Genomic DNA, 24,349 nt, shown 5'->3' on the forward strand with positions numbered 1-24,349 from the left:
TAATACGAAATGCTCTGAGACTGCTTTGCGCCGAGTCATGGCCACACCTGCTCAGGTGAAGAGATAGGCCTTCACCTCTTCGAGTCATGGCCACACCTGCTCAGGTGAAGAGATAGGCCTTCTCCTCTTCGAGTCATGGCCACACCTGCTCAGGTGAAGAGATAGGCCTTCTCCTCTTTGAGTCATGACCACACCTGCTCAGGTGAAGAGATAAGCCTTCTCCTCTTCGAGTCATGGCCACACCTGCTCAGGTGAAGAGATAGGCCTTCTCCTCTTCAAGTCATGACCACACCTGCTCAGGTGAAGAGATAAGCCTTCTCCTCTTCGAGTCATGACCACACCTGCTCAGGTGAAGAGATAAGCCTTCTCCTCTTCGAGTCATGACCACACCTGCTCAGGTGAAGAGATAAGCCTTCTCCTCTTCGAGTCATGGCCACACCTGCTCAGGTGAAGAGATAGGCCTTCTCCTCTTCGAGTCATGGCCACACCTGCTCAGGTGAAGAGATAGGCCTTCTCCTCTTTGAGTCATGGCCACACCTGCTCAGGTGAAGAGATAGGCCTTCTCCTCTTCGAGTCATGGCCACACCTGCTCAGGTGAAGAGATAAGCCTTCTCCTCTTTGAGTCATGACCACACCTGCTCAGGTGAAGAGATAAGCCTTCTCCTCTTCGAGTCATGGCCACACCTGCTCAGGTGAAGAGATAGGCCTTCTCCTCTTCGAGTCATGGCCACACCTGCTCAGGTGAAGAGATAGGCCTTCTCCTCTTCGAGTCATGGCCACACCTGCTCAGGTGAAGAGATAAGCCTTCTCCTCTTCGAGTCATGGCCACACCTGCTCAGGTGAAGAGATAAGCCTTCTCCTCTTCGAGTCATGGCCACACCTGCTCAGGTGAAGACATAGGCCTTCACCTCTTCGAGTCATGACCACACCTGCTCAGGTGAAGAGATAGGCCTTCTCCTCTTCGAGTCATGACCACACCTGCTCAGGTGAAGAGATAGGCCTTCTCCTCTTCGAGTCATGACCACACCTGCTCAGGTGAACCATGGGACAGTAGTCAGATCAGGATTCCTGTGTACAATTCACAACAGTTACACAATAACCCATAATCACAAAGTGAAAACAGGTTTTTAGAAATGTTTGCAAATGTATATATTTATGTTAACAAAAATACCTTATTTAAATAAGTATTCAGACCCTTTGCTATGAGACTCGAAATTGAGCTCAGATGAATCAGATTTTCATTCACCATCCTTGAGATGTTTCTACTTGATTGGAGTCTACCTGTAGTAAATTCCATTGATTGGACATGATTTGGAAAGGCACACACCTGTCTACATAACATCCCACAGTTGACAGTGGATGTCAGCGCAAAAATCAAGCCATCAGGTTAAAGGAATTATCCGTAGAGCTGCAAGACAGGATTGGGTCGAGGCACAGATCTGGAGAACAGTACCGAAAAATTTCTGCAGCATTGAAGGTCCCCTAAAATAAAGTGGCCTTCTTAAAAAGAAGAAGTTTGGAACCACCAAGACTCTTCCTAGAGCTAACCACCCAGCCAAACTGAGTAATTGGGAGAGAAGGGCCTTGGTCAGGGATGTGCCACCCGAGTGCTTCACGGTTGGGATGGTGTTCTTCGGCTTGCAAGCCTCCCCCTTTTTCCTCCAAACATAACAATGGTCATTATGGCCAAACAGTTCTATTTTTGTTAATCAGACCAGAGGACATTTCTCCAGAAAGTACAATCTTAGTCCCCATGTGCCGTTGCAAACCGTAGTCTGGATTTTTTATGGCAGTTTTGGAGCAGTGGCATCATCCTTGCTGAGCGGCCTTTCGGGTTATGTCGAAATAGGACTCGTTGACTGTGGATATAGATACTTATGTACCTGTTTCCTCCAGCGTCTCTACAAGGTCATTTGCTGTTGTTCTGGGATTGATTTGCACTTTTCGCACCAAAGTATGTTTATCTCTTGTAGACAGAACACGTCTCCTTCCTGAGCGGTATGACGGCTGCGTGGTCCCATGGTGTTTATACTTGCGTACTATTATTTGTACAGATGAACGTGGTACTTTCAGGCGTTTGGAAATTGCTCCCAAGGATGAACCTGACTTGTGGAGGTCTACAATTTCTTTTGATTTTCCCATGATGTCAAGCAAAGAGGCACTGAGTTTGACGGTAGTTCTTGAAATACATCCACAGGCACACCTCCAATTGACTCAAATGATGTCAATTAGCCTATCAAAAGATTCTAAAGCCATGGCATAATTTTCTGGAATTTTCCAAGCTGTTTAAAGACACAGTCAACTTAGTGTATGTAAACTTTTGACCCACTGGAATTGTGATACAGTGAATTATAGGTTAAATAATGTTAACAATTGTTGGAAAAAGTTGTGTCATGCACAAGTAGATGTCCTAACCGACTTTCCAAAACTTTAGTTTGTTAACAATAAATTTGTGGAGTGCTTGAAAAACGAGTTTTAATGACTCCAACCTAATTGTATGTAAACGTCCGACTTCAACTGTATGTACGAATGCTGTTCATTGATTATAGCTCAGCTTTCAACACCATAGTGCCCTCCAAGATCATCATCAAGATGGAAGCCCTGTGTCTCAACCCCACCCTGTGCAATTGGGTTCTGGACTGTCTGACAGGCCGCCCCCAGGTGGTGAAGGAAGGAAACAATATCTCTACTTCGCTGATCCTCAACACTGGGGCCCCACAAGGGTGCGTGCTCAGCCCCCTCCTGTACTCCCTGTTCGCCCATGACTGCGTGGCCAAGCACGCCTCCAACTCAATCATCAAGTTTGCAGACGACACAACAGTAGTGGGCTTGATTACCAACAACGACAAGACGGCCTACAGGGAGGAGGTGAGGGCACTCTGAGGGTGGTGTCAGGAAAACAACCTATCACTCAACATCAACAAAACTAAGGAAATGATCATGGACTTCAGGAAACAACAGCGGGAGCACCCCCCTATCCACATCGAAGGGACAGCGGTGGAGAAGTTGGAAAGTTTTAAGTTCCTTGGCGTACACATCACAGACAAACTGAAATTGTCCACCCACACTGACAGTGTGGTTAAGAAGGCGGCACTTTTGGATCGCTAGTCACTTTATACAATGCACTCTAAATAATGCCACTTTAATAATGTTTACATATCTTACATTACTCATATCATATGTATATACTGTATTTTATACCATCTATTGCATCTTGCCGCTCGGCCATCGCTCATCCATATTCTCATTCACCCCTTTAGATTTGCGTGTATTAGGTAGTCGTTGGGGTATTGTTAGATTACTTGTTAGATATTACTGCACTGTCGGAACTAGAAGCACAAGCATTGTGCTACACTCGCATTAACATCTGCTAACCATGTGTATGTGACCAATAAAATTTAATTTGGTTTGGATTTGATTTGACTCGAGGCTATAATCGCTGCCAAAGGTGCTTCAACAAAGTACTGAGTAAAAAGGTCTGAATACTTGTGTTTTTGCTTTGTCATATTGGGTATTACGTGTAGATTGAGGAGGAAAAAAGTCAAAGGGGGCTTGAAAACTTTCAGAATGCACTCTAGGTCTCAGTACATACTTCAATAGCTTCATAGCTGTTCTGAAGGCTTAGCAAATTAACACTGTAGTTGCATTCCAAATGACTTCCTATTCCCTATTGAGTGCCCTACTTTTGAGCAGTTTTCGTAGGGCACTAGTCAAATGTAGTTCACTACATAGGGTATATGATGACAATTAAGACACATCCTGTTTTTCCTCCACAGCTAATGGACATAATATTTTCCTTGCAGTTGCAAATGTTTGCATTGTGTCATCATGTAGTCATCCATGGTTGGCTTGTCATAACAGACAGCAGCATTGGCTGAGCAGTAACAAAACAGGGTGGCGTTTGGTGGCCGAGGCCTGATCGTTTTGACACGGCTTTTCAGATTTCAAAATGTGAATACTCTTTTAAAGTCTCAGGTGAATCACCGGAGATCACGTCTCTGAAGAGGGCAGGCTTGTTGTTTTATGAGATCTACTGTCCAGATCTCAACTGTGGTCCTTTTCTCTCTCTCGCCTACATCCAAACACAAACCAAAGAAAACATGGACGGTAAGGAATTCAGAAGCAATATTTTGAGTTCTCGTAAAGAACACGGAGACATTCATTCACATATAAATAATTTAACAATTTAAACTCTGACTCATCAGACCAAGTCACACTCTGTTTTGTCTCCATGGCAACACTGCTGCTGCCTACTGTGTCTCTGTTGCCGTGGATTCCATCCTCTGTTGATTTTTCAATAATCACCATGCACTAACCATGATCTTCATCTCTTCACATCTCTCTCTCTCTTCCTCTCCTCTCCTCTCCTCTCCTTTCCGCTCCGCTCCTCTCCGCTCCTCTCCTCTCCGCTCCTCTCCTCTCCTCTCCTCTCCTCTCCTCTCCTCTCCTCTCCTCTCCTCTCCTCTCCTCTCCTCTCCTGTCCTCTCCTCTTACCGATCCTTGGTTCTGTCCTTCATTTCCTAAACACTCACCCCTCCATATCTTCACCTTTACCAATCATTTTGGGTTTGACTGAAACTGAAACTGCCCTCCAACCCTACTCTACCAACCCTGTCCCACAAAAAAACATACCCCTTAATGGTCACTCCCCTTGCCACACGCCAAATTGGACTCATACCCCCACCCTTCTGCCCTAATCCTAACCCTGACACCCAAACCTAACCCCACTGCCCTAATCCCTAAACCTAACTCCACCTACCCCCCCCCACCTCCCCACCTTAGCTTCGTATGAAGGCCAGGCGTGTTAGTGCCCCCTCCCCCTCCCCCAGCAGATCTGCAGACAGCCGCATCGCCAGCCAATCGTATTCAGCCATACACAGCTTTACCTTACCCCTTCATTAACCACTGTTCCTAGGTCAGTCAGCCAGTCATCATAACCAGCCAGTCAGTCAGACCTCTACACAGACCTCGACTCAGGTAGACCTTTACCCTAGTCACTGGTACACAGTCAGGTCTTAATACCGTCCCACTTACAGTTAAAGTTGGGACGCAATGTAAGGACTGAGCCTAGATCAGTGGTTAGGAGTGAACCTTTATCTTGAGTAGCCAGGTACTCTCCAGGGCCCCAGTCACCTTCTACTTCCTGTCACCCTGCCACTTCTCTCTCTCTCTCATTCGCTGGCTGTGTCTGTCAATCACCCACTCACACACTCACGCTGCTTTTCATGCTGTTGTCATGGTTATAGGGGGAAGTTGTTGTTAGGATATTGTTCTCTCAGGTGTGAGACAGTGTTTACTGTAGAGTACACTACATACAATACGATAGTACTACTTTGTTTAATTCAACAGAGGCTCAAACGATAAAATATGTTCTGTGAGTATTTATTTGTCTGAGTATTGAATTTGTGACTTCACTGTGGTGTGTGATATACTGTCTACTCCCTCTTCCACATCCCCCTCCTCCTCATTCCCCCCCTCTTCCTCCTTATCTTCCTCCTCCTCCTCCTCCTCACAAATGCGGTTGTATCAATTTGCTTTTGTTATGTGAACCTATACTATGCCTGGCCGTGTCTGGGGAGATCTGTGGATACATATACATGAGTTTTGCCGGCAGAGTCCTCCTGGCCAATTTAGGCCTGGGGGTTGGAGGTGAGGACACAAGGGGATGGATAGAGAATGGAAGGGCAGGCATCAGACTGGGGTCCTAATAGAACTGCCTGTTAACAAGGCTTTACTCTGATGTCCTCACCTCCGCTCTGCTTCCTGACTGTCTTCTCTGCATAATTCCCGCACGCTTTTATTTAAAAAAAAAATGTAGTCTCAACCGCGCTGCGTCTCGATCGACTGCCGACCTGGACAGGGTTAAAGACAGACGGTCTCTCGCCCTCATTTGTGCAGCCGTAGGACAGGAAGCTCTCTTGGTAGCTACGTAGGTATATTTGCTCTGTGCTTTTTATACCCCCTTCTCCATCTTGGAGAGATGCCTTGTTAAGCTGCTGCCAATCATTGTCAGAGTGGCCTTGTCTTCCTGAGGGGGAGAGTTTTGTTATGGTCTGTTTGTCTCCACACAAAAAAAAAAAAAAACGAGTATAAAAAAACTGCCAGACAGGTCTCGAAGAGATTACATCTCAAAACTAGTATTGTTATTTTTCGACTTTTCTCATGCGTTCCTTAAACCAACCCCCACACAGACAAGATAGACAGATAGACAGACAAAGTCAGACAGGCAGACAGACAAGTCAGTCAGACAGACAGACAGACAGACAGAGGTGCACAAAGGTGCAGCTGTTTCTCTGAAGGAGGGCTTGGTGGGTAAGAGGTCAAACAGTTTCCTTGTGTCTCAGGTTGCATACCAAATAGCAGCCTATTCCCTATATAGTGCACTACTATAGCACCCTATTCCCTATATAGTGCACTACTATAGCACCCTATTCCCTACATAGTGCACTACTATAGCACCCTATTCCCTACATAGTGCACTACTATAGCACCCTATTCCCTATATAGTACACTACTATAGCACCCTATTCCCTATATAGTGTACTACTTTAGACCAGAGCCCTAATCCCTATATAGTGCACTACTTTAGACCAGAGCCCTAATGGGATATATAGTACACTACTATAGACCAGAGCCCTATTCCCTATATAGTGCACTACTTTAGACCAGAGCCCTAATGGGATATATAGTACACTACTATAGACCAGAGCCCTATTCCCTATATAGTGCACTACTTTAGACCAGAGCCCTAATGGGAAAAATAGTACACTACTATAGACCAGAGCCCTATTCCCTATATAGTGCACTACTTTAGACCAGAGTCCTAATGGGATATATAGTACACTACTTTAGACCAAAGCCCTATTCCCTATATAGTGCACTACTTTAGACCAGGGCCCTATTCCCTATATAGTGTACTACTTTAGATCAGAGCCCTATTCCCTATATAGTGCACTACTTTAGATCAGAGCCCTATTCCCTATATAGTGCACTACTTTTGACCAGAGCCCTATTCCTTATATAGTGCACTACTTTAGATTAGAGCCCTATTCCTTATATAGTGCACTACTTTAGATTAGAGCCCTATTCCCTATATAGTGCACTACTTTAGACCAGGGCCCTATTCCCTATATAGTGCACTACTTTAGATCAGAGCCCTATTCCCTATATTGTGCACTACTTTAGATCAGAGCCCTATTCCCTATATAGTGCACTACTTTAAATCAGAGCCCTATTCCTTCTATAGTGCACTACTTTAGACCAGAGCCATATTCCCCATATAGTGCACTACTTTAGATCAGAGCCCTATTCCCTATATAGTGCACTACTTTAGACCAGAGCCCTATTCCCTATATAGTGCACTACTTTAGATCAGAGCCCTATTCCCTATATAGTACACTACTTTAGACCAGAGCCGATAGGACAGAAGTAGTGTGTGGAAAGGGTTCCATTCAGGAAGCAGGCACAGAGTTGATCAGATTTCCTGCTGCAGGGCCTTGGATGGCGTGCTGTCCTGTTGGGTGTTCCTATGCTAAAGTAAACTCACGTCCGTTACAGATCCTCCACAGCAGGCTGACTCTAGCCCGACCAGCAACGTAGTAGCACCTCTGTTTACCCATGTCTTTAGTAAGCGCTCAGGACTCCACTGGTTAGGGTTATGACTCTCCTGCTTCAAATCAAATCAAATGTATTTATATAGCCCTTCGTACATTAGCTGATATCTCAAAGTGCTGTACAGAAACCCAGCCTAAAACCCCATACAGCAAGCAATGCAGGTGTAGAAGCACGGTGGCTAGGACAAACTCCCTAGAAAGGCCAAAACCTAGGAAGAAACCTAGAGAGGAACCAGGCTATGTGGGGTGGCAAGTCCTCTTCTGGCTGTGCCCGGTGGAGATTATAACAGAACATGGCCAAGATGTTCAAATGTTCATAAATGACCAGCATGGTCAAATAATAATAATCACAGGCAGAATAGTTGAAACTGGAGCAGCAGCACGGCCAGGTGGACTGGGGACAGCAAGGAGTCATCATGCCAGGTAGTCCTGAGGCATGGTCCTAGGGCTCAGGTCCTCCGAGAGAGAGAAAGAAAGAGAGAAAGAGAGAATTAGAGCATACTTAGAGCATAATTCACACAGGACACCGGATAGGACAGGAGAAGTACTCCAGATATAACAAACTGACCCTAGCCCACCGACACATAAACTACTGCAGCATAAATACTGGAGGCTGAGACAGGAGGGGTCAGGAGACACTGTGGCCCCATCCGATGACATGGGTTAGGGTTGGTTAGGGTTAGGACTCCTTTGGTTAGGGTTATGACTCTCCTGGTTAGGGTTAGGAGTCCCCTGGTTGGCCTTCTGACCCATAGGGGCTGAATCCTTACTTTACAGATTTAGGCATAACTCACTTTTTTTTTCCGCACACATTTTTTTGTGTGTGATTTTTGTTGCTGTCCCTTAATTTACCCTTTATTTAACCAGGAAGTCACATTGAGGTCAGAAGATCTCTTTTACCATGGTGGTTGGTTCAAAGGTCATTATAGGCTTACTTTACATATAAACTATCTAACCAGCTACTCATCCAGACTTTCCAAAATGAGTGCTTGTCAATATCAGATCATCTCTCCGTTTCAGTAAAAGCAATTCATTTCAAGAAGTGTTTTGGAGATAAGAGTTAAGGGTCAGGGATATGATTGGTCTAGAGAAGGATGCATTACATTTGACTTTCTATTAAAAAGCTTGATCACTTGACGATGAGAGAAATCCTAAACGAAAGGTTGCTGGTTCGAATCCCCGAGCTGACAAGGCTAAAAAATAACTAAAAAATCTGTCGTTCTGCCCCTGAGCAGAACTGTCTTCGGGCACCCCGAAGACGTGGATGTCGATTATGGCAGCCCCCCCCCCACCACCACCACCTCTCTGATTCAGAGGAGTTGGGTTAAATGCCGAAGACACATTTCAGTTGAATGCATTCAATTGTGCATCAGACTAGGTTTCCCCCTTTCCCCCTTCATGATGTGGCTGTGTAGGGACAACGTATGCCTGACGTTTCTACTTTGAACATGTATTGGAAATGTCTTTATCTTTCTATATTCTGGCATAATCTCTCTCTCTCTCTCTCTCTATATATATATATATATATTCAGTGCCTTGCGAAAGTATTCGGCCCCCTTGAACTTTGCGTCCTTTTGCCACATTTCAGGCTTCAAACATAAAGATATAAAACTGTATTTTTTTGTGAAGAATCAACAACAAGTGGGACACAATCATGAAGTGGAACGACATTTATTGGATATTTCAAACTTTTTTAACAAAACAAAAACTGAAAAATTGGGCGTGCAAAATTATTCAGCCCCCTTAAGTTAATACTTTGTAGCGCCACCTTTTGCTGCGATTACAGCTGTAAGTTGCTTGGGGTATGTCTCTATCAGTTTTGCACATCGAGAGACTGAATTTTTTTTCCATTCCTCCTTGCAAAACAGCTCGAGCTCAGTGAGGCTGGATGGAGAGCATTTGTGAACAGCAGTTTTCAGTTCTTTCCACAGATTCTCGATTGGATTCAGGTCTGGACTTTGACTTGGCCATTCTAACACCTGGATATGTTTATTTTTGAACCATTCCATTGTAGATTTTGCTTTATGTTTTGGATCATTGTCTTGTTGGAAGACAAATCTCCGTCCCAGTCTCAGGTCTTTTGCAGACTCCATCAGGTTTTCTTCCAAAATGGTCCTGTATTTGGCTCCATCGATCTTCCCATCAATTTTAACCATCTTCCCTGTCCCTGCTGAAGAAAAGCAGGCCCAAACCATGATGCTGCCACCACCATGTTTGACAGTGGGGATGGTGTGTTCAGCTGTGTTGCTTTTACGCCAAACATAACGTTTTGCATTGTTGCCAAAAAGTTCAATTTTGGTTTCATCTGACCAGAGCACCTTCTTCCACATGTTTGGTGTGTCTCCCAGGTGGCTTGTGGCAAACTTTAAACAACACTTTTTATGGATATCTTTAAGAAATGGCTTTCTTCTTGCCACTCTTCCATAAAGGCCAGATTTGTGCAATATACGACTGATTGTTGTCCTATGGACAGAGTCTCCCACCTCAGCTGTAGATCTCTGCAGTTCATCCAGAGTGATCATGGGCCTCTTGGCTGCATCTCTGATCAGTCTTCTCCTTGTATGAGCTGAAAGTTTAGAGGGACGGCCAGGTCTTGGTAGATTTGCAATGGTCTGATACTCCTTCCATTTCAATATTATCGCTTGCACAGTGCTCCTTGGGATGTTTAAAGCTTGGGAAATCTTTTTGTATCCAAATCCGGCGTTAAACTTGTTCACAACAGTATCTCGGACCTGCCTGGTGTGTTCCTTGTTCTTCATGATGCTCTCTGCGCTTTTAACGGACCTCTGAGACTATCACAGTGCAGGTGCATTTATACGGAGACTTGATTACACACAGGTGGATTGTATTTATCATCATTAGTCATTTAGGTCAACATTGGATCATTCAGAGATCCTCACTGAACTTCTGGAGAGAGTTTGCTGCACTGAAAGTAAAGGGGCTGAATAATTTTGCACGCCCAATTTTTCAGTTTTTGATTTGTTAAAAAAGTTTGAAATATCCAATAAATGTCGTTCCACTTCATGATTGTGTCCCACTTGTTGTTGATTCTTCACAAAAAAATACAGTTTTATATCTTTATGCTTGAAGCCTGAAATGTGGCAAAAGGTCGCAAAGTTCAAGGGGGCCGAATACTTTCGCAAGGCACTGTATATAATGTATGTATTGTTGTACTCAAATGGCTGAGGCAATTCTATGTTTATTTTAAATATATCGAATAAATTTAAATCAGTCATTCAGCCTACAGTAAAAAAACAAAAACAATTACAGATTTTGATCATTCAGAAGATGATTCTCTGATTCTCAGCCTGTCTTAGCCTGTCTAAATGACAGACCCAGGACATGAACATCTCTGTCTGTCAGGTGACAGACCCAGAACATGAACATCTCTGTCTTTCAGGTGACAGACCCAGAATGGGAACATCTCTGTCTATCAGGTGACAGACCCAGAACGGGAACATCTCTGTCTATCAGGTGACAGACCCAGAATGGGAACATCTCTGTCTATCAGGTGACAGACCCAGAACGGGAACATCTCTGTCTATCAGGTGACAGACCCAGAACATGAACCCCCCTCTCTCTTTGATGTCTTTGTTCAACAAGCCCATCCCTGGATGGACAAATACCTACAATGCAAAGCAGGCTAAGAACACAGGCACCCAGGAAAGTCACAGGTCTTTGTGTCATACAAACATTTCCTTGACCAGGCTGCTCCATGTGCATGTGGTGTAGTGACTGGGGAGCATCCAGGAAGTAATTGGCCTGGTCTAGATCCCTTGTTGACGTCTCTCCCATGGGAGTCTCTTACATGCATATGGACCTCATGGGTGGATTCGGATGGATTGCCACGAATGGAGAATGCGTAAAAGCTGGAAGGAAGCAACCAAAAGGGTACATAAGTTCAAGGGAGAAAGAGAAGAAGAAGAATTTATTGCAGGTCATTCCAGCGGTATGTCTCATGATTGTATACAGAGAAAGTGTTTTGTTTTACTTGGAGTGAAGCCGTGATGTTAAATGTCACTGTTTTTCATTCTATAATTTAGATGAGTTAAAAAAAAAATGAAAAAAAATGTTTTAAATCTTCTCGTTTCAAAACCTGTTTTATTTTATTTTTAAATAAAAAAAACACACTGTATATGTTCAAAATAATTATCTTTCAAGTAAACAAAAGGTAAGAAATAGAGCTATCACTTCCGTTGTTTCCTGTTATAATCCAAAATTCAAAAGGTTGTCATACTGTAAATTGGTTGTCATACTGTAAATTGGTTGTCATATGGTGTAACAGTTGGTTGTCATGCTGTAAATTGGTTGTCATACTGTAAATTGGTTGTCATACTGTAAATTGGTTGCCATACTGTAAATTGGTTGCCATACTGTAAATTGGTTGCCATACTGTAAATTGGTTGTCATATGGTGTAACAGTTGGTTGTCATGCTGTAAATTGGTTGTCATGCTGTAAATTGGTTGCCATACTGTAAATTGGTTGTCATACTGTAAATTGGTTGCCATACTGTAAATTGGTTGCCATACTGTAAATTGGTTGTCATATGGTGTAACAGTTGGTTGTCATACTGTAAATTGGTTGTCATGCTGTAAATTGGTTGCCATACTGTAAATTGGTTGTCATACTGTAAATTGGTTGTCATACTGTAAATGTGTTGCCATACTGTAAATTGGATGTCATATGGTGTAACAGTTGGTTGTCATACTGTAAATTGGTTGTCATGCTGTAAATTGGTTGCCATACTGTAAATTGGTTGTCATACTGTAAATTGGTTGTCATACTGTAAATGTGTTGCCATACCGTAAATTGGTTGTCATATGGTGTAACAGTTGGTTGTCATACTGTAAATTGGTTGTCATACTGTAAATTGGTTGCCATACTGTAAATTGGTTGTCATGCTGTAAATTGGTTGCCATACTGTAAATTGGTTGCAATACTGTAAATTGGTTGTCATGCTGTAAATTGGTTGCCATACTGCAAATTGGTTGTCATGCTGTAAATTGGTTGCCATACTGTAAATTGGTTGTCATGCTGTAAATTGGTTGTCATGCTGTAAATTGTTTGCCATACTGTAAATTGGTTGCCATACGCTGTAACAGTTGGTTGTTGTGTTCGGTGTGTCCTGATAAGTGTCATCCAATGTTACTGTGAGTGTTCAAAATCAAATGACATGTTATTTGTCACATGTTACAGTAATCCACTAATTCAAAAGACACTCGCACACCTGAACAATCTCTCTTTGCAGGTGCCTGACTAACAGTTGAACAAGATGAAGGAATAAAGGAAACCGCACACTGCCCATGATAGTATCACTGATTTCTAATAAGCTTTACGTATCGACCCCACGGCCTTCGTCAGAGCTTTTGTGAATAAAAAAAATAAAAAAAGATGTTCACCCTTATGTAGACCGAGCCCCATGTGCGGAACGGATGTGGGTGGGGCTCGGTCTACATAAGCGTGCAATTTATTCATTTTTAATTCACAAAAGCTCTGACGAAGGCCGTGAGGGCGATACGTAAAGCTTATTAGAAATCAGTGATACTATCATGGGCAGTGTGCGGTTGGTTCCCTTTATTCCTTCATCTGTGTTATTATCCAACATAATGCACGAAGTATGTTATTTTTTGACCATTCTTATGATCTATCCAGTACATTGTCTTTACACTTCCCCTGATAGTGTGTGGCCCAGCCAAGCCAGTGAGAGTGTACCTGTACCCACACCCACCGTGTGGACAATGTATCTATAGCTCAGGTGATACACAGCAGTCAGACATGACACAACCTGTGGTACTTACAAAGGGCAGGTCTTTCCCAGCGTCAGGCTGCAGCTAGAATGAGCAAACAGAGGCTCTCATCCAGAACATCACACAGTGGTTGTGAGGTAGTCACAGGGCAGAGGAAACCTGGCTTTTCTCTATGAGTAATTCCCTGTCTTCACACATCAGTGGACCTACATATGACCTCTGTTTGATTAGTTTGAAGGACACATTCAAAGACACACATTCAAATACACACGTTCAGAGGCATTCACACTCACATAGTTAGGGTTACATTTGTTTCAGGTACCATCTTTTTTTTTTTTTAACTAAGTAAGTCAGTTAAGAACACATTCTCATTTACAATGACTGCCTACCCGGGGAAGAGTGGGTTAACTGCCTTGTTCAGGGGCAGAACCTTTCGGTTACTGGCTCAACAGTCTAACCAATAGGCTACCTGACTCTAACCAATAGGCTACCTGACTCTAACCAATAGGCTACCTGACTCTAACCAATAGGCTACCTGACTCTAACCAATAGGCTACCTGACTCTAACCAATAGGCTACCTGACTCTAACCAATAGGCTACCTGACTCTAACCAATAGGCTACCTGACTCTAACCAATAGGCTACCTGACTCTAACCAATAGGCTACCTGACTCTCCAACTGTGGACGGACTTAAGTGAAAATTTGTTTTTTTAATAAGTCTCACTGTGACTTTCGACAACAAGAGTTTTCAAGATAGAGAAAATGTCAGAGGTCTCTTCTCCCAGTCTGTCCACATCTCCATCAAGTCTTTATTGATCATCAGATCAATCTACAGCTGTGTCTCCAGTGGCATGTTACTGCCCACCACTAGACTATATATGCTACTGTCCACCACTATACATGTTACTGTCCACCACTAGACTATACATGTTACTGTCCACCACTAGACTATACATGTTACTGCCCACCACTACACTATACATGTTACTGCCCACCACTATACATGTTACTGTCCACCACTAGACTATACATGTTACTGTCCACCACTAGACTATACATGTTACTGTCCACCACTAGACTATACATGTTACTGCCCACCACTACACTATACATGTTACTGCCCACCACTATACATGTTACTGTCCACCACTAGACTATACATGTTACTGCCCACCACTATACATGTTACTGTCCACCACTAGACTATACATGTTACTGCCCACCACTACACTATACATGTTACTGCCCATCACTATACATGTTACTGTCCACCACTAGACTATACATGTTACTGCCCCCCACTATACATGTTACTGTCCACCACTAGACTATACATGTTACTGTCCACCACTATACATGTTACTGTCCACCACTAGACTATACACGTTACTGCCCCCCACTATACATGTTACTGCCCACCACTAGACTATACATGTTACTGCCCCCCACTATACATGTTACTGCCCACCACTAGACTATACATGTTACTGTCCACCACTATACATGTTACTGCCCCCCACTATACATGTTACTGTCCACCACTAGACTATACATGTTACTGTCCACCACTAGACTATATATGTTACTGCCCACCACTAGACTATACATGTTACTGCCCACCACTATACATGTTACTGCCCACCACTATACATGTTACTGCCCACCACTAGACTATACATGTTACTGCCCCCCACTATACATGTTACTGCCCACCACTAGACTATACATGTTACTGCCCCCACTATACATGTTACTGCCCACCACTATACATGTTACTGCCCCCCACTATACATGTTACTGCCCACCACTAGACTATACATGTTACTGCCCCCCACTATACATGTTACTGCCCACCACTAGACTATACATGTTACTGCCCCCCACTATACATGTTACTGTCCACCACTATACATGTTAATGCCCACCACTATACATGTTACTGCCCACCACTATACATGTTACTGCCCACCACTAGACTATACATGTTACTGCCCCCCACTATACATGTTACTGCCCACCACTATACATGTTACTGCCCCCCACTATACATGTTACTGCCCACCACTAGACTATACATGTTACTGCCTCCCACTGTACATGTTACTGCCCACCACTAGACTATACATGTTACTGCCCCCCACTATACATGTTACTGCCCACCACTATACATGTTACTGTCCACCACTAGACTATACACCACTAGTATACATGTTACTGTCCCCACTAGACTATACATGTTACTGCCCCCCACTATACATGTTACTGCCCACCACTAGACTATAAATGTTACTGCCCACCACTATACATGTTACTGTCCACCACTAGACTATACATGTTACTGCCCCCCACTATACATGTTACTGCCCACCACTAGACTATACATGTTACTGTCCACCACTAGACTATACATGTTACTGCCCACCACTAGACTATACATGTTACTGCCCACCACTATACATGTTACTGCCCACCACTATACATGTTACTGTCCACCACTAGACTATACATGTTACTGCCCCCCGCTATACATGATACTGCCCACCACTAGACTATACATGTTACTGCCCACCACTAGACTATACATGTTACTGCCCCCCGCTATACATGATACTGCCCACCACTAGACTATACATGATACTGCCCACCACTAGACTATACATGTTACTGCCCACCACTATACATGTTACTGTCCACCACTAGAATATACATGTTACTACCCACCACTATACATGTTACTGCCCACCACTAGACTATACATGTTACTGCCCACCACTATACATGTTACTGCCCACCACTAGACTATACATGTTACTGCCCACCAATATACATGTTACTGCCCACCACTATACATGTTACTGCCCACCACTAGACTATACATCTTACTGCCCACCACTAGACTATACATGTTACTGCCCACCACTACAATATACATGTTACTGTCCACCACTAGATTATACATGTTACTGCCCACCACTAGACTATACATGTTACTGCTCACCACTAGACTATACATGTTACTGTCCACCACTAGACTATACATGTTACTGGCCACCAACAGAATATACATGTAACTGCCCACCAATTGACTAGACGTGTTACTGCCCCCACTATACATGTTACTGCCCACCACTAGACTATACATGTTACTGCCCCCCACTATACATGTTACTGCCCACCACTAGACTATACATGTTACTGCCCCCCACTATACATGTTACTGCCCACCACTATACATGTTACTGTCCACCACTAGACTATACATGTTACTGCCCCCCACTATACATGTTACTGCCCCCCACTATACATGTTACTGCCCACCACTATACATGTTACTGTCCACCACTAGACTATACATGTTACTGCCCCCCACTATACATGTTACTGCCCACCACTGGACTATACATGTTACTGCCCACCAATATACATGTTACTGTCCACCACTAGAATATACATGTTACTGCCCACCACTATACATGTTACTGCCCACCACTATACATGTTACTGTCCACCAATAGACTATACATGTTACTGCCCCCCACTATACATGTTACTGCCCACCACTACACATGTTACTGTCCACCACTAGACTATACATGTTACTGCCCACCACTATACATGTTAATGTCCACCACTAGACTATACATGTTACTGTCCACCACTAGATTATACATGTTACTGCCCACCACTAGACTATACATGTTACTGCCCACCACTACAATATACATGTTACTGCCCACCACTATACATGTTACTGCCCACCACTAGACTATACATGTTACTGTCCACCACTAGACTAGACATGTTACTGCCCACCACTAGACTAGACATGTTACTGCCCACCACTAGACTGCAGCAACATGTCTAGTCTAGTGGTGGACAGTAACATGTATAGTCTAGTGGTAGGCAGTAACATGTATAGTGGTGGGCAGTAACATGTATAGTGGTGGACAGTAACATGTATAGCGGTGGGCAGTAACATGTATAGAGGTGGACAGTAACATGTATAGTGGTGGGCAGTAACATGTATAGTCTAGTGGTGGGCAGTAACATGTATAGTGGGGGGCAGTAACATGTATAGTCTAGTGGTGGGCAGTAACATGTATAGTGGTGGACAGTAACATGTATAGTCTAGTGGTGGGCAGTAACATGTATAGTGGTGGACAGTAACATGTATAGTGGTGGGCAGTAATATGTATAGTCTAGTGGTGGGTAGTAACATGTATAGTGGTGGACAGTAACATGTATAGCGGTGGACAGTAACATGTATAGTGGTGGGCAGTCACATGTATAGTCTAGTGGTGGACAGTAACATGTATAGTGGTGGACAGTAACATGTATAGTGGTGGGCAGTAACATGTATAGTCTAGTGGTGGGCAGTAACATGTATAGTCTAGTGGTGGACATTAACATGTATAGTGGTGGACAGTAACATGTATAGTCTAGTGGTGGACAGTAACATGTATAGTGGTGGGCAATAACATGTATAGTCTAGTGGTGGGCAGTAACATGTATAGTCTAGTGGTAGACAGTAACATGTATAGTGGTGGGCAGTAACATGTATAGTCTAGTGGTGGACAGTAACATGTATAGTCTAGTGGTGGGCAGTAACATGTATAGTGGTGGACACTAACATGTATAGTGGTGGGCAGTAACATGTATAGTCTAGTAGTGGACAGTAACATGTATAGTGGTGGACAGTAACATGTATAGTGGTGGGCAGTAACATGTATAGTCTAGTGTTGGGCAGTAACATGTATAGTGGTGGGCAGTAACATGTATAGTCTAGTGGTGGGCAGTAACATGTATAGTGGTGGGCAGTAACATGTATAGTCTAGTGGTGGGCAGTAACATGTATAGTCTAGTGGTTGGCAGTAACATGTATAGTGGTGGACAGTAACATGTATAGTGGTGGGCAGTAACATATATAGTCTAGTGGTGGACAGTAACATGTATAGGCTAGTGGTGGACAGCAACATGTATAGTGGTGTGCAGTAACACGTATAGTCTAGTGGTGGGCAGTAACATGTATAGTCTAGTAGTGGACAGCAACATTTATAGTGGTGGGCAGTAACACGTATAGTCTAGTGGTGGGCAGTAACATGTATAGTCTAGTAGTGGACAGCAACATGTATAGTGGTGGGCAGTAACACGTATAGTCTAGTGGTGGGCAGTAACATGTATTGTCTAGTAGTGGACAGCAACATGTAAAGTGGGGGGCAGTAAAATGTATAGTGGTGGACAGTAACATGTATAGTCTAGTGGTGGGCAGTAACATGTATAGTGGTGGGCAGTAACATGTATAGTGGGGGGCAGTAACATGTATAGTCTAGTGGTGGACAGTAACATGTATAGTGGTGGACAGTAACATGTATAGTGGTGGGCAGTAACATGTATAGTCTAGTGGTGGGCAGTAACATGTATAGTGGTGGGCAGTAACATGTATAGTGGTGGACAGTAACATGTATAGTCTAGTGGTGGACAGTAACATGTATAGTGGTGGGCAGTAACATGTATAGTCTAGTGGTGGACAGTAACATGTATAGTCTAGTGGTAGACAGTAACATGTATAGTGGTGGTCAGTAACATGTATAGTCTAGTGGTGGGCAGTAACATGTATAGTGGTGGGCATTAACATGTATAGTGGTGGGCAGTAACATGTATAGTGGTGGACATTAACATGTATAGTCTAGTGGTGGACAGTATCATGTATAGTGGTGGGCTTTAACATGTATAGTCTAGTGGTGGTCAGTAACATGTATAGTGGTGGACAGTAACATGTATAGTGGTGGGCAGTAACATGTATAGCCTAGTGGTGGACAGTAACATGTATAGTCTAGTGGTGGACAGTAACATGTATAGTGGTGGACAGTAACATGTATAGTGGTGGACAGTAACATGTATAGTGGTGGACATTAACATGTATAGTCTAGTGGTGGACAGTATCATGTATAGTCTAGTGGTCGTCAGTAACATGTATAGTGGTGGACAGTAACATGTATAGTGGTGGGCATTAACATGTATAGTGGTGGGCAGTAACATGTATAGTGGTGGACATTAACATGTATAGTCTGGTGGTGGACAGTATCATGTATAGTGGTGGGCTTTAACATGTATAGTCTAGTGGTGGTCAGTAACATGTATAGTGGTGGACAGTAACATGTATAGTGGTGGGCAGTAACATGTATAGCCTAGTGGTGGACAGTAGCATGTATAGTCTAGTGGTGGACAGTAACATGTATAGTGGTGGACAGTAACATGTATAGTGGTGGACATTAACATGTATAGTCTAGTGGTGGACAGTATCATGTATAGTCTAGTGGTCGTCAGTAACATGTATAGTGGTGGACAGTAACATGTATAGTCTAGTGGTGGGCAGTAACATGTATAGTGGTGGGCATTAACATGTATAGTGGTGGGCAGTAACATGTATAGTGGTGGACATTAACATGTATAGTCTAGTGGTGGACAGTAACATGTATAGTGTAGTGGTGGGCAGTAACATATATAGTCTAGTGGTGGGCAGTAACATGTATAGTGGTGGACAGTAACATGTATAGTGGTGGACAGTAACATGTATAGTCTAGTGGTGGGCAGTAACATGTATAGTGGTGGGCATTTACATGTATAGTCTAGTGGTGGGCAGTAACATGTATAGTGGTGGGCAGTAACATGTATAGTCTAGTGGTGGGCAGCAACATGTATAGTGGTGGGCAGTAACATGTATAGTCTAGTGGTGGGCAGTAACATGTATAGTGGTGGGCAGTAACATGTATAGTCTAGTGGTGGGCAGTAACATGTATAGTGGTGGACAGTAACATGTATAGTCTAGTGGTGGGCAGTAACATGTATAGTGGTGGGCAGTAACATGTATAGTGGTGGACAGTAACATGTATAGTGGTGGGCAGTAACATGTATAGTCTAGTGGTGGGCAGTAACATGTATAGTGGTGGGCACTAACATGTATAGCAGCATTCCCCAAGAGAGGATGACTTTCACTTTAGCAGTGATAAATTCATGAACTTCTTTGAGGAAAAGATTATGATTATTAGAAAGCAAATTACGGACTCTTCCTTAAATCTGCGTATTCCTTCAAAGCTCAGTTGTCCTGAGTCTGCACAACTCTGCCAGGACCTAGGATCAAGAGAGACGCTCAAGTGTTTTAGTACTATATCTCTTGACACAATGATGAAAATAATCATGGCCTCTAAACCTTCAAGCTGCATACTGGACCCTATTCCAACTAAACTACTGAAAGAGCTGCTTCCTGTGCTTGGCCCTCCTATGTTGAACATAATAAACGTCTCTCTATCCACCGGATGTGTACCAAACTCACTAAAAGTGGCAGTAATAAAGCTCTTGAAAAAGCCAAACCTTGACCCAGAAAATATAAAAAACTATCGGCCTATATCGAATCTTCCATTCCTCTCAAAAATTTTAGAAAAGGCTGTTGCGCAACAACTCACTGCCTTCCTCACTGCTCCTAGACCTTAGTGCTGCTTTTGATACCATCGATCACCACATTCTTTTGGAGAGATTGGAAACCCAAATTGGTCTACACGGACAAGTTCTGGCCTGGTTTAGATCTTATCTGTCGGAAAGATATCAGTTTGTCTCTGTGAATAGTTTGTCCTCTGACAAATCAACTGTAAATTTCGGTGTTCCTCAAGGTTCCGTTTTAGGACCACTATTGTTTTCACTATATATTTTACCTCTTGGGGATGTTATTCGAAAACATAATGTTAACTTTCACTGCTATGCGGATGACACACAGCTGTACATTTCAATTAAACATTGCTCTTGCTAGAAGAATGTGTTTCAGACATAAGGAAGTGGATGGCTGCAAACTTTCTACTTTTAAACTCGGACAAAACAGAGATGCTTGTTCTAGGTCCCAAGAAACAAAGAGATCTTCTGTTGAATCTGACAATTAATCTTAATGGTTGTACAGTCGTCTCAAATAAAACTGTGAAGGACCTCGGCGTTACTCTGGACCCTGATCTCTCTTTTGAAGAACATATCAAGACCATTTCAAGGACAGCTTTTTTCCATCTACGTAACATTGCAAAAATCAGAAACTTTCTGTCCAAAAATGATGCAAAAAAATTAATCCATGCTTTTGTCACTTCTAGGTTAGACTACTGCAATGCTCTACTTTCCGGCTACCCGGATAAAGCACTAAATAAACTTCAGTTAGTGCTAAACACGGCTGCTAGAATCCTGACTAGAACCAAAAAATTTGATCATATTACTCCAGTGCTAGCCTCTCTACACTGGCTTCCTGTCAAAGCAAGGGCTGATTTCAAGGTTTTACTGCTAACCTAGCATTACATGGGCTTGCTCCTACCTATCTCTCTGATTTGGTCCTGCCGTACATACCTACACGTACGCTACTGTCAGAAGACGCAGGCCTCCTAATTGTCCCTAGAATTTCTAAGCAAACAGCTGGAGGCAGGGCTTTCTCCTATAGAGCTCCATTTTTATGGAACGGTCTGCCTACCCATGTCAGAGACGCAATCTCGGTCTCAACCTTTAAGTCTCTACTGAAGACTCATCTCTTCAGTGGGTCATATGATTGAGTGTAGTCTGGCCCAGGAGTGGGAGGGTGAACGGAAAGGCTCTGGAGCAACGAACCGCCCTTGCTGTCTCTGCCTGGCCGGTTCACCTCTTTCCACTGGGATTCTCTGCCTCTAACCCTATTACAGGGGCTGAGTCACTGGCTTACTGGGGCTCTCTCATGCCGTCCCTGGAGGGGGTGCGTCACCTGAGTGGGTTGAGTCACTGATGTGGTCATCCTGTCTGGGTTGGCGCCCCCCCCCCCCCCTTGGGTTGTGCCGTGGCGGAGGTCTTTGTGGGCTATACTCAGCCTTGTCTCAGGATGGTAAGTTGGTGGTTGAAGATATCCCTCTAGTGGTGTGGGGGCTGTGCTTTGGCAAAGTGGGTGGGGTTATATCCTTCCTGTTTGGCCCTGTCCGGGGGTGTCCTCGGAGTGGGCCACACTGTCTCCTGACCCCTCCTGTCTCAGCCTCCAGTATTTATGCTGCAGTAGTAGTTCATGTGTCGGGGGGCTAGGGTCAGTTTGTTATATCTGGAGTACTTCTCCTGTCCTATTCGGTGTCCTGTGTGAATCTAGGTGTGCGTTCTCTAATTCTCTCCTTCTCTCTTTCTCTCTCTCGGAGGACCTGAGCCCTAGGACCATGCCCCAGGACTACCTGACATGATGACTCCTTGCTGTCCCCAGTCCACCTGGCTGTGCTGCTGCTCCAGTTTCAACTGTTCTGCCTTAATATTATTCGACCATGCTGGTCATTTATGAACATTTGAACATCTTGGCCATGTTCTGTTATAATCTCCACCCGGCACAGCCAGAAGAGGACTGGCCATCCCACATATGCTCTCTCTAATTCTCTCTTTCTTTCTCTCTCTCGGAGGACCTGAGCCCTAGGACCATGCCCCAGGAATACCTGACATGATGACTCCTTGCTGTCCCCAGTCCACCTGACTGTGCTGCTGCTCCAGTTTCAACTGTTCTGCCTTATTATTATTCGACCATGCTGGTCATTTATGAACATTTGAACATCTTGACCATGTTTTGTTATAATCTCCACCCGGCACAGCCAGAAGAGGACTGGCCACCCACATAGCCTGGTTCCTCTCTAGGTTTCTTCCTAGGTTTTGGCCTTTCTAGGGAGTTTTTCCTAGCCACCGTGCTTCTACACCTGCATTGCTTGCTGTTTGGGGTTTTAGGCTGGGTTTCTGTACAGCACTTTGAGATATCAGCTGATGTACGAAGGGCTATATAAATACATTTGATTTGATTTGATTTGGGTGGTAACTTGTGTGGGTGTCAGTAAATTCTTGCCGATTTCATTTTTATGAAAGTGTTGTAAGTTTGAAGTTGCTCTAACCACCTGGCGTTTAGGCAACAGCTAATCAAAACACAACACACTGTCAAAACACAACACACTGTCAAAACCCTCTGAATTGCCAGATCTTCAATACATATTGAGGCATCAACAGATCATCACAAGTTAATTCCAGATTTGCTAAGATTACACAGAGCGATCCTGTGATTGTCTGTCAATGTGCCTTCCTCAGTGATGTTAGCCACACCTGAGAGAACACACAAGTGGTGTTTATTTTCTCTGTCAGGTGGTTTAGAGTCCCTCTGGTGTGATAAAACGATTGCTGTCGTAATACAAGTGTCTGATGTTGAAATATCTTCCACTATTCTAGGTTTCTAGAGTTGAAATATATTATACTGTACTAGATGTATTGGGTTGAAATATACAGTGTTATACTGTACTAGGTGTCTGGGATTGTCTCTGATAGTGCCGGCCCCATTGATGTTAGCCACCCGTGAGAGAACACACAAGTGGTGTTTATTTTCTCTGTCAGAGGGTGTAGAGTCACTCTGGTGTGATAAAATGATTGCTGTTGCAATAGAAGTGTCTGGGGTTTAAATAACGTCTACTCTACTAGGAGTCTGGAGTTTAAATATATTCTACTATACTAGGAGTCTGGGGTTTAAATATATTCTACTACACTAGATGTCTGGGTTTGAAATATATTCTACTATACTAGGTGCCTGGGGTTTAAATATATTCTACTATACTAGGAGTCTGGGGTTTAAATATATTCTACTATACTAGGAGTCTGTGGTTTAAATATATTCTACTATACTAGGAGTCTGGAGTTTAAATATATTCTACTATACTAGGTGTCTGGGTTTGAAATATATTCTACTATACTAGGAGTCTGGGGTTTAAATATATTCTACTATACTAGGTGAATATGTCTCATTGTGTTCCAGTGAGTAAACCACAGCATGGTTATCAATGGCAGGTTCTGCCTGTGTCAATGTGTTGAATAGGTTAATTACTGTTTATGTTGATATATGCTGTGCTAAGACATAATGAAACATCCTGGATGTAAAGCCATATGAAGGATAACCCCTAATAGCATTTCACTCAGTCAATAATTACCTCAG

This window comes from Oncorhynchus clarkii, chromosome 10 (assembly GCF_045791955.1).
Source record: "Oncorhynchus clarkii lewisi isolate Uvic-CL-2024 chromosome 10, UVic_Ocla_1.0, whole genome shotgun sequence".
Taxonomy (NCBI): domain Eukaryota; kingdom Metazoa; phylum Chordata; class Actinopteri; order Salmoniformes; family Salmonidae; genus Oncorhynchus; species Oncorhynchus clarkii.